The sequence below is a fragment of the Neoarius graeffei genome, chromosome 11 (genome assembly GCF_027579695.1).
Source record: "Neoarius graeffei isolate fNeoGra1 chromosome 11, fNeoGra1.pri, whole genome shotgun sequence".
NCBI lineage: Eukaryota > Metazoa > Chordata > Actinopteri > Siluriformes > Ariidae > Neoarius > Neoarius graeffei.
Window position 1 is genome coordinate 60,148,320 of NC_083579.1, and position 12,078 is coordinate 60,160,397.

A 12,078-nucleotide genomic window follows, 5' to 3' on the forward strand; every position below is an offset into this window, starting at 1 on the left:
AGATTTATTTTAAGACACAAGCCCTGGATTCTTCATAATCATTTTATGAAAGATTCTATGTCCTCCTGTCATTGGCATCTGAGAAAGCATTTTCTAATCTTATAAATCACACACTTGTAGTAACAACAGAATAAACGCTTCAATAAGGAGCCAGAACTTTCTAGTGGATAATACTGGGTGGTTGGTTTTTTTTTTTAATGTGGAAATCAAAATATTTTGATGTTTAAAACTTGCCTTTGTTATTATTCAGAGGAATTATATGTTACATCTTGAATATATGTCTTTGAGAATAGTCTAGACTTGAACTCAGCCCCACATTGTGTGTTCAATACAGAGACTGGCACAGTGGGTGTGAAGGCTGAATCAATCTCAGCTTTGTGATTGTAATGTGAAAGGCATGGGGATTCTTTTCATCATGCTGTGAGAAAGGAAACTCTGTATGCTCTCACCAACAGTCAGCAGACAGAATGGACGACAAGGACAGTCCTACACTCTTGAATTTAAAAATCCACTGATGGACATGCATCATTTCAATTGTTATAGTTAGGATAAGAAGACAGTTATTTTAAAACAAGATCTGAATAAAACACATTTGTCAATGTAACGCTATTATACGCAGAACATAAGACTTTCATATGCATGTTTCATATGCATTAAAAGATATCCGAGACACTGCGTTTCTTTTTCTTCATGTTGGCACACAATAGAAAACGTGTGGCTGATAACTCGCACATGCACTGTCGCTAATTAACTGCTCTCATGTGGCACAAGATGGAAAATTAGACCAATTTATTCGCTAGGTGTTTACCCGGTTGATCATGTTTGGGTTTTTCTATGCAGTATGTGTAAGATTACACTGAGATTGTATCTCTGCTGTATTGTTCAGTGACTGAAGAGTTTACCATTTATGGAATTTTAATTCCTAAGAAGTAAATTCAAACATTCCCCTTTTAATTGTTTCTGTAGTAAAATAAAAGCATGTCATAACATAGCATAATACACGAACAGGTCTGCAGCATTGTTATATTTAGACAATGTCAAAAAGAAAACATTTGTAGTGGTAAGAAATCAAGGCAATGCAATGATGTCACATAATCCAAGTTTATACGCTTGCATAAACAGTAGCACTGCACACAATTAGCTTTGTACACAATATCCCTGCAGGAATATACAGTCAGGAAAACTGTTTGTGGTTCCATCCTTATTAAAATATTTACTCCAGTGATTTACATTCGAGCATCAATATAGCCTCTAACCATGTAAATTCACAATACAAACTTTATGTGAAACAGTGAGTTGTTTCCATGAACTTTAAAGGAGATACGCAGAACCGTGGCTTCACTTTTTGTTTATAAACGCCTTGAGACCTCAAGAATGGCACAGGAATAGTTTTAAGCATTAACAATAAATCTCATCTCATCTCATTATCTCTAGCCGCTTTATCCTTCTACAGGGTCGCAGGCAAGCTGGAGTCTATCCCAGCTGACTACGGGCGAAAGGCGGGGTACACCCTGGACAAGTCGCCAGGTCATCACAGGGCTGACACATAGACACAGACAACCATTCACACTCACATTCACACCTACGGTCAATTTAGAGTCACCAGTTAACCTAACCTGCATGTCTTTGGACTGTGGGGGAAACCGGAGCACCCGGAGGAAACCCACGCGGACACGGGGAGAACATGCAAACTCCGCACAGAAAGGCCCTCGCCGGCCCTGGGGCTCGAACCCAGGACCTTCTTGCTGTGAGGCGACAGCGCTAACCACTACACCACCGTGCCGCCCCCAACAATAAATCTAATATAGTAATTTTTACGATTAAAATGATTCACATAGGTAGCAGTCTGAGTGAATGACCTTGACATCTGTGACATCACCCCAGGAAGTCTATCGGTCACATCGCCATTTCCGCTATACTAAAACACAGAGCTGACTGCAACTTCAAGCTTCCATTTTGAGCTAATTTATCACCATGCTATGTAGATGTGTTGCTGGTGGGTGCAGCAACATGACAGAAGGTGGATTTACGTTGCATTCATGGTCCAAGAATGTTCAAACTGCAAAGATTTGGATGTGTTTTGCGAGAAATTCACAGGCACATTGGGCGCCTATAAAGTGGTCTCTCCTCTGCTCTGCACGTTTTACTGAAGACTCGTATGAGACCTCTGATCTGTTGAGGAGCGTTGGCTATAAGCCCGTATTGAAAGAGGGTGCAGTATCAACAATTAAAGGAAAAGAAAACTACAAGAAAAGGAAAGTAAGTTCAGTTGCACCAGTTCTCCCGGAGTGTGAGCCGAGGGTTATTGGTAAAACCTGGGACAGAACGGGACGTGACATATTATCACTTGGGCAGTGACCTCCCTGCGGTTGTTGCTAAAACCGGTGATGCCCCGTCCCGTCCTGTCCTGGGTTTTTAGTAATTGCCTGAGTTGAACAGTAATGGTGGAGTACTCAGTATGGAGAAAATGGAGAATGGGTGGACCAGCTGTCTGATTTCTCTGCTGGATATGCTTGCCTCAGCAGCAATATCTTGCCCTTACATGGAAGAAGCAAATGAACGGAGAACTGAATGAACAACTGGAAGTCAGATTGTTTCAAAACAACCAGCCACAAGATCGCCCTTCAAGAAGCGAGAACACAGCCAGGTAAGATGCGACTCTCATTTGGATACAAAGCAACAAAAACAGCAACACTCGTTGTTTACCTGCATTTAGATTAATACATGTAACTTGTATTGTGTGTTTAAGTTACCGGTATAAGATTATTTAATTTGCTTCAGAATGTGATTGTCTCAGTTCATCTGATTATTTAATTAGCCTTTTACGTTTTATCAGTGAAAATGCATGCATGTACATGTATGTTGCATAAGTTATAACACCTATCCTGTTTTAATGAGAGTCAACCCACAATCAATGAAGTCAAATCAGTCTTAGTTGAGCAAGTCGGTAACGGTATTTCTTACTTTCACCATAAATTTTTATTTATACGACTTTGGTCTATAGCTGTAAAAGGCCTCGGCCTTAAAACCGGTTACCACAGTGACGTCACGCACTCAGGGCTGGCTGGCTCAGCGGGGCAGCTCGAAGGCCAACTTTGCGGTCAATTTTAACTCTCAAAACTCTCTCTCTCTATTTTTTTATTCCCATTTATGCAGCATACAAGAGTCAAGGATGGAGATACTATCCACTCAGAAATGTATTTAAAATAAAGGTTCTGCGTATCTCCTTTAACTTCCATGCTCAGACCAAAAAGCCTCTTCAAACCCTGTAGCTAAATGGAAATTTCAGAAAAAGAATGAGCAATGCTTCACTAAGATGAGGTAATGCTGAGGCCTTGTCATGTCTTCAAACACAGAGAGAGAGAGAGAGAGAGAGAGAGAGAGAGAGAGAGAGAGCGCACTAGTCTGGCTTGCCAGGGAGTTCTTATAAGTAGCTCCTTACTGTCAGAGTCTCAGTCATTAAGAGTTTTAATGGCTGAGTGATGTGGGCCCACACAGAGCCAATTAGTTCCTGTCTCATAGCTTCCTCTCAAAAGCAGCCTATGACCTGAGTCTAGGAGACACATGCAATCATGCACACACACACACACACACACACACAGGCAAATCTACGCAAACATCTCATCTCATCACCTCTAGCCACTTTATCCTGTTCTACAGGGTCGCAGGCGAGCTGGAGCCTATCCCAGCTGACTACGGGCAAAAGGCAGGGTACACCCTGGACAAGTCGCCAGGTCATCACAGGGCTGACACATAGACACAGACAACCATTCACACTCACATTCACACCTACGGTCAATTTAGAGTCACCAGTTAACCTAACCTGCATGTCTTTGGACTGTGGGGGAAACCGGAGCACCCGGAGGAAACCCACGCGGACACGGGGAGAACATGCAAACTCCGCACAGAAAGGTCCTTGTCGGCCACGGGGCTCGAACCCGGACCTTCTTGCTGTGAGGCGACAGCGCTAACCACTACATCACCGTGCCGCCCCCTACGCAAACATGCAAAAGTTATATACATCTCTAGCATCTACAAGCAACAAAACCTTCCAAATGCTGGTGTATTGTACTCCACTGGATTCAGGATTTGCATTTCAAGTAAAATACAACAAATCAGATTGTCAATTCTATCAGGTCTAGCAGATCGAGATTATAACATGACATGATTCAAGATTACATTCTTTCACTGATTGCAATGTTGTAATTTGTTAGTATTCCTAATTTGGGTAAGTTCTCTAAGGCAGATGCAGTTGAGATTAGCAGCCATTAGGTTGTACAAGACAATGAAACACATACACAGACAAACGCAATGGCTGCCTAGCAATACGGCTTCTGTGTGTGAAAACAGGAGGAAGCACAGAACATTGCAAATGCCAGGCCAAGACTGAACTCTTTATAAAGCCTCCATAATGAATCCCAACACTCATTATGTATTATTTAAAGCTTTTCAAAGAGCATGGCAGTTTTGCACAGCAGTATCCTTCATCTGTTTCTGGCGTTATTCACCATCTAGCACACTCCACCCTCGTTCACACTTTGTACATCATTAGCAGGCTCACTGTACCACTCATGTAATGGTGTGAAACCAGGAAGTGCAGATAAAATCCCACTGAACACTGACCAATCCCCTGTCTCTTACTCAGGCTGTTGCCAGGCAACCGCTGTGTAACGGCACAGCCTCGGAGGTGGGGTCTCCGTTCATCCTTCTTCCCATGGGATAAATACCTGGAAAATAGTGAACTGAAAGATTGTTTTGGCACAACAACTGATAGTTCCTAGATGAAAAACAGTCCCTTTGTGTATAAATGGATTTCCACAACCTGAGGAAGCCTGGAGACCTCTCAAGGCACCTTACACATTCTGATGAGTAAGCAAGTTACAGGATCTAGTTCAGTCATAAAAACCCACCCTGACTATCTTCTGTAATAGTTTTGATACAAAAAAAAAATGTCCTGGTGTTGACCTTTACAATTAGGAAAGCACAGTTTCAGTAGTCCCAGATTTGGCCATGCATACTGGCTAATACCTCTGCTGATTACATTTTCTTTAGACTTACATTAGTGTGAAATGTTAAGAAGATACCAAATAGATAGTCATAAAAAGTTACGTTATCGTTGCAACGACTATTATGACTTCACAAATGGGAAATAACAACATCCAAATAAGATATTAAGAACATGTGAAGGCAGCATTCGGAGGAAAATCATAACAGAAAGCTCATTTGTGGGCTAATTACAACTTGAATTGCCATCTATGTGCAACTTTTACGTTGAGAACTCATCTCATTATCTCTAGCCGCTTAATCCTGTTCTACAGGGTCGCAGGCAAGCTGGAGCCTATCCCAGCTGACTACGGGCGAAAGGCGGGGTACACCCTGGACAAGTCGCCAGGTCATCACAGGGCTGACACATAGACACAGACAACCATTCACACTCACACCTACGGTCAATTTAGAGTCACCAGTTAACCTAACCTGCATGTCATTGGACTGTGGGGGAAACCGGAGCACCCGGAGGAAACCCACGCGGACACGGGGAGAACATGCAAACTCCGCACAGAAAGGGCCTCGCCGGCCACGGGGCTCGAACCCGAACCTTCTTGCTGTGAGGTGACAGCGCTAACCACTACACCACCGTGCCACCCGTTGAGAACTCGTATTTATGATAATTACTATAGCACACGAGGATGATGTAATCTCTTGCCAATTCATTTTAAGTCCCACAGACAGAAGTCGAATCCCTTTAGGACATTATCTTCCACAGATTCAGCCCTGTTTCAGTTTTCCTCTCCAGACAGCAGGCTGTGACAGGTCCCAACACTGCTCCAGAAAGTGATAAACAATTGACCGAATCCCAGCTGGATCCCTGTTCACTACATAGGTTTTGGAATAATGGGCTGTATAGCCTACTCTATATAGTGCATTTGGAACTATATAGGATTTATCCAATTTCCAATCAGTTCAGCGTGCTGTTGCCACAGCAATATTTTAATTGTCAGTAAACTCAACCTGCAGTGTCTGGGTTATTCAGCACAGTGATTTGTTTGTAATTAAAATAAAGCCTTTTCATGAATCATCTGGGGCTTTACAATGAAGTGTGAATTGTTTTATTGTATTGCAGCCCAGCGGTGTCCAAATGAAGAATGAGGATTTTTCTATATAGTTCATGTCACAAGACAACAGTTAAAGAGGAACACATGTGGATTCTGCTTCATATGAAAAGGTTCAGTAACAATAAACCAAAAAATTTATGGTATAACATTTATTATCAGATAACTTAATTAGTTGATTCTTAAACAGATTTGCACAGGCTACAGCATATATAAACAGTAATTTGACATTGCACATTAAAATCCAATTACATAACGTATACATTGCATCAGTGAACTAGAGAAAGGCATTGGTTTATGATTTATAGGTCTCTGAGTTGGCTGTCAAAGCAGAACTGCAAGCAAGAAGCAAAACACATAATTACATGATCATGACCGATTGTGTAAAATATTAAACCTCGAGTATTAGATCGGGGCGGCACGGTGGTGTAGTGGTTAGCGCTGTCGCCTCACAGCAAGAAGGTCCTGGGTTCGAGCCCCGTGGCTGGCGAGGGCCTTTCTGTGCGGAGTTTGCATGTTCTCCCCGTGTCCGCGTGGGTTTCCTCCGGGTGCTCCAGTTTCCCCCACAGTCCGAAGACATGCAGGTTAGGTTAACTGGTGGCTCTAAATTGACCGTAGGTGTGAATGTGAGTGTGAATGGTTGTCTGTGTCTATGTGTCAGCCCTGTGATGACCTGGCGACTTGTCCAGGGTGTACCCCGCCTTTCACCCGTAGCCTGCGACCCTGTAGAAGGATAAAGCGGCTAGAGATAATGAGATGAGATGAGTATTAGATCGTAGTGACACTTACTACATTAAATACAAAAATTAAATGATATTCAGAAAGTGAAAGATAAACTTCACAGAGCCCGTTTTATCGTCATGTAAATTTCTATCTTTTTCTGTTCATCTTGATTGAGTTACTTTGCACAGACAGATATTTTTCCTCCTCATAAGCCGAAGCTACTCTGCACTTTCAGCACTCTCTCAGTACTGCTTAGCTGGGTTTATTCAGCGTAATGTTACTCTCTCACCATTTCATCACTCACCCTCTCAAAACCGTAAATCATTCCAGTGACCACGTTCCCTTGCTTTTCCAGTATCCCTTAATCGTGTTAATTAAATGGCAATGCAGTTCCAAAGATAATTCCAATGTTCCACCAATCTCTGGGCCAGATCAAACAAACATCTGTACAGACAGTGTGTGATGATGATGGGTGGGCACCAGAGTCAGCTCAAAATCAGGCTTTAAAAGCAACCAAGAGTAAAAGATGGGCTCCATTACGGCTTAACTGTTTAAAGATTCGATGTAAGTTAGAAAAACTGTGCGGTTTCCCTGCCTTTCTCTCCTTGCCCAATGTAATATTAACACAAGGCTTCGGTAAAGTTGTGGAGCCTCTTTTGACTGCTTCTTCCAGACTACCATATTTATATAATAAAAGCCCAGAGATATTGCACACAGATTTGGTAATGTTAGTAATCAGTGTTGGATGACAGCATGGAGGTGTTAAGAAAGAGTCTACTCTTTTCATCAGTACTCCAATTTAAATGTGGACCGTTAATTTATGTTCAGCCCTTCATTGGAGGATATTCAGAGCTTATTCCAGGTGAGAAGTGGGAATACGCCCTGGATAGGATGCCACTCCATTGCAGCGCACCATGAGTGCATATTTTTGGGAGGAAACCATAGAACCCTGAGAAAACCCACATAGGCACGGGGAGAACATGCAAAACAAGATTTTCCTCCCTAAACTTTACTCAAAATTAGAGGATGAATTACGAAGGTGATTTTTTTTTTTAAATAATCAACATTTCAGTTTATTGTTTATTTCCTCAGAGATTGTTTTGGGGGCCATTTAACAAATAAAAAATATTTCCCTGTCTCCTGGCTTTTATATAATCAATAATGCTTGAGAACCATTAGCAGAATAATGTTAAAACTTTCTCCAGATCTTATAACACCGCCACAAATAGCCCTGTTGGATATAAAGCAGTCAATACACATTTAAAGTTTAATGAGATTTAGAGTAGGCTCACCACAATACACTAGGCATATTTCACAGAGATTGGGACTGAAACCATGCTATTTAGAAACAGCAGTCAAAACGTCCAAGTTTTAGTCTGTAAATCTGCAAGTTTTACACTGCCATTGTTTAGAGAGCATGACAGCCGTTACACATTCCATGAAAGTTTTAAGACTCTGCTTTCAGTAATGGTTTTCCAATCATTAATCAAATCACTCAAAATAACACAAGTATTGTTCTCAAGAAGGGGCAGGGAAAGAAGGAGGAAAGAAAAAAAAACATTTCAAGTCTACCTAGAGAATATAGAATAGTAGGCTTTTATTCTATTTTGGACAGTCACCAAAGGAAAGCAGAAGCGAGAGGGGAGTATTGACTCCCGAGAGAGGACTTAACCCGCATGGACAGAGTGTCCATACATCACTGCTCATTTATGTATCTAATGCAATCAGCGTCCACCTGCAGAATATTTTGTGCAAAATGTCAATACGTTTCATCATATATTTCTGTAACTAAAGCTTGGGAACAATAATTTGCATGCATGTTCCTGAGGGCGGTCAGATGAAAGTCCCTTGGATTAAACAAGTTCTGTTTGACGACAACAACAACACCACTATTTTCATTCCAGACCAGCATTTCTTTTTGCGTCAACGACAGACCACAAGAGAGAATTTTTTTTACGGATGGTTTGTCCTTGCCTTAATTGTAACCAAATTTGTTTTAGTAAACTGTAAGTACAGAAAACAATGCAAGATAATTAACATCAAGCATTCACAGCCTGAGCTCTGTGGTGATTAAAGCTTTTGTCTATCCATCCAGACGAGGTATAGAGCCTGCAGCAAAGCTTAACGACATCGTCTGATTCAGGTCACTGGAAGAAAAACATTCATTCGGCTCCTCTTTTCTGGTCCCCTGTGTTTAAGGATTACTTTAACAGTTTTTCTCCATCCTCTGTGTGGGTGTGTTTTCACTCCCATTATTCATGACATAGTTCTGACCTAGTGACTCCACATACATCTCCACTACGATCACCCTACAGGCAAACTACCATTGATCTACACAAAATATACTGTACAGTGTATAACTGTTTTATTTGCCTGAATCAAAATATCTCAGCTATTTCTGTCTATTACGTATGTCTGTGTTTTTAATCTCTCTCTTTTTTTTTTACTACATTATTATATTTCATGCAGCACATCGATATTTAGGTCATTATGCAGAGACAAAAATTGCTTCAGTGTGAAGTGCATGGTGTGCATTACACCTTTTCTTTGCTGTTTAAGCCCTTCCATCATCACCAGGCTTGAGGTTGTAGTAAAAGTCCAACTCCGATCATATAAAGGATCATTGTGTGAGTAGAGGACGCATCCAGCTCTCTCTCTCTCTCCGTGCCCAGCTGCTGAAACAGCTGTGTGTCTGTATTGGTGTGTGCATGGGATGGAGAATAAAAACGGTCTTACTTCCTTTCCTCTCAGCATGCGAGCTTTTTGACTGAGGAGCTCGCTGAGGGTTGATGAATCCACTCAAAATAGACATCTTGAGACAGCTGCTTTCGTCTACCTATGCCAGGAAACAAGAGCTTGAAAATCTTGACGTACTGAAGTACTTGAGGGATTGCATTAGAAGCAGATTGCTGAATGTGCCTAACAAGAGCAATGGTTGCATTTCCAGAAACACTTCAAGGTCATTTTACTGGAAATTTCTGCATTTTCTAGCCAGTGAGGTGACTCAGAAATAAGTCAGTTTTCCAACTTTTCGTAATGCAATCATCCAGTTCAAGTCAAAATTGTTTACATATCAGCTGGCCTCCAATTCCCCAAAGGTTTGCAACACCAGTTGGGATACATTTGGATGTTAAACTTTGCTGCTTTTAAACCACTGGTGACTAGATAACATAAGACAGACTGGATGCATACTATTATAGCAAAGTCATCTACATTAAAAGAACACACATTACTGTGGTCTCTCTTGGTCTGTTTTTTTTTCTTCTTCTTTTTCACAACACTCCCTGGTCTTATCTTACACCTTGTCTAATCTAAGGTCATGACCATAAAATGTCTACTGTATAATCACACTCAATTCCATTCTGCTCTCATGCATTGCAAGATGCAGTTGTGGAGCCATGATCATTTCTATCAGTGTCTATCCATCAGAGGAGAGGCAAGAGGGAGCCCAGAGTCTGAGCTCTAAACCTTAATTAATGTCACACCAAACATGGGAGACATTTACTGGACAAATGCAGAAATGTCTTGGTGAAGGATTACACAAAGAAGGATGTACATCTGTTAGAAAACAGGGATTAATCTATGTTCTTGTCATTCTGGAGTCTTGGTGCAGAATGTAGAATTTAAAATTGACTGGCTCCTGACCAGTTTATTTCCTCCCCCACTGCTCACACCCCTAGCGAGCCCTCCTTAAAACACTGAGGCAAATAATCAGATGTCTCCCAAGCATCAATTAACAAGCTCAAAACCACACCATCCAAGCATGGCGATCAAACCTGGTGTGTGCATCCAAACAAACTCTCGCATGCGACTCTGAAACTTTAATAGTCTCATTAAAGATGTGTTCATATCCCCCACGGTGCTGAGACTCTTCTAAAGTGGTGTTTCTAAATGATTAATTAAAAGATGGCATTTCGTATAAATCTCTAATTGGTACTGGGAACTCATTATTGATGCCCCCCTGGTCTTGAGGAATGAAGGATTTGGAGATGAGCCTAGCATGACAGGGTGTGATAATGAAAGAGTCTTTGAGCAGGTGAATTCAGGCTTAATGAAAGGAAATTCCTGGTAAGGCAGAAGGGTCTGGTATGTTTCATCAATAATCATGGTCAAAAACCAATTTCACACAAAAAAGCCATTCGAATGACATGGCAGATAACCAAGTGCTTCACTTAAAACTCTAATAACTTTTAAGGTGATGATTCTGTGAAAATCATTGAACACATTACTAAGAATAAGAAATGCTCATTTTGTCATGGTGTTCCAGAGTTTTCATGCTGAAAAGTGTGGGATGCCAATCACATTGAATCCAAAGTTTGCGGCAAGAAAAGTGTCCAAAAGATACCAACCATTTCCTAAGTTATGGGCAGAGCATCTGAGAACTCACATCCTGCTAAAGAGTAACTGCTCTTATTTATCACTGCTTTGTGCAAACAGCACTCATTTATCACAGCTTTTATGTCCAGGAGCTGGAACAGAGGGCGGCACGGTGGTGTAGTGGTTAGCGCTGTCGCCTCACAGCAAGAAGGTCCGGGTTCGAGCCCCGTGGCCGGCGAGGGCCTTTCTGTACGGAGTTTGCATGTTCTCCCCGTGTCCGCGTGGGTTTCCTCCGGGTGCTCCGGTTTCCCCCACAGTCCAAAGACATGCAGGTTAGGCTAACTGGTGACTCTAAATTGAGCGTAGGTGTGAATGTGAGTGTGAATGGTTGTCTGTGTCTATGTGTCAGCCCTGTGATGACCTGGCGACTTGTCCAGGGTGTACCCCGCCTTTCGCCCGTAGTCAGCTGGGATAGGCTCCAGCTTGCCTGCGACCCTGTAGAGCAGGATAAAGCGGCTAGAGATAATGAGATGGAACAGATTCAAAGGCATGCACAACTGCCCTAAAATCCCTTTAAGAAAGCCATTTGTCTTTTCTCATTCCCACACTGATATGACAAACACATTGTTTTTTATTTTCACTCACTGCATCATTACTCGACTGCATCTCTGTTTCATCATAACCTGCTATATGTTTTAAAGTTAACCGTGTTAAGGAGAACCCAAGATGTACCCAACGAAGATTTTGGGCCAAGTTATAAACCCAGTTGGTGCGGTCTAACACTTTTTTTTAAGCCACACGGCTTTAGAGCATCTGTGCATATGGATCATTTATTCATGAAACCATGGTGCTGCTGTCATACATACATATGAATGACTAACAGGTGCTTCAGCATCAATTAAGCATTCAGTCGTCAGATAGATATGCA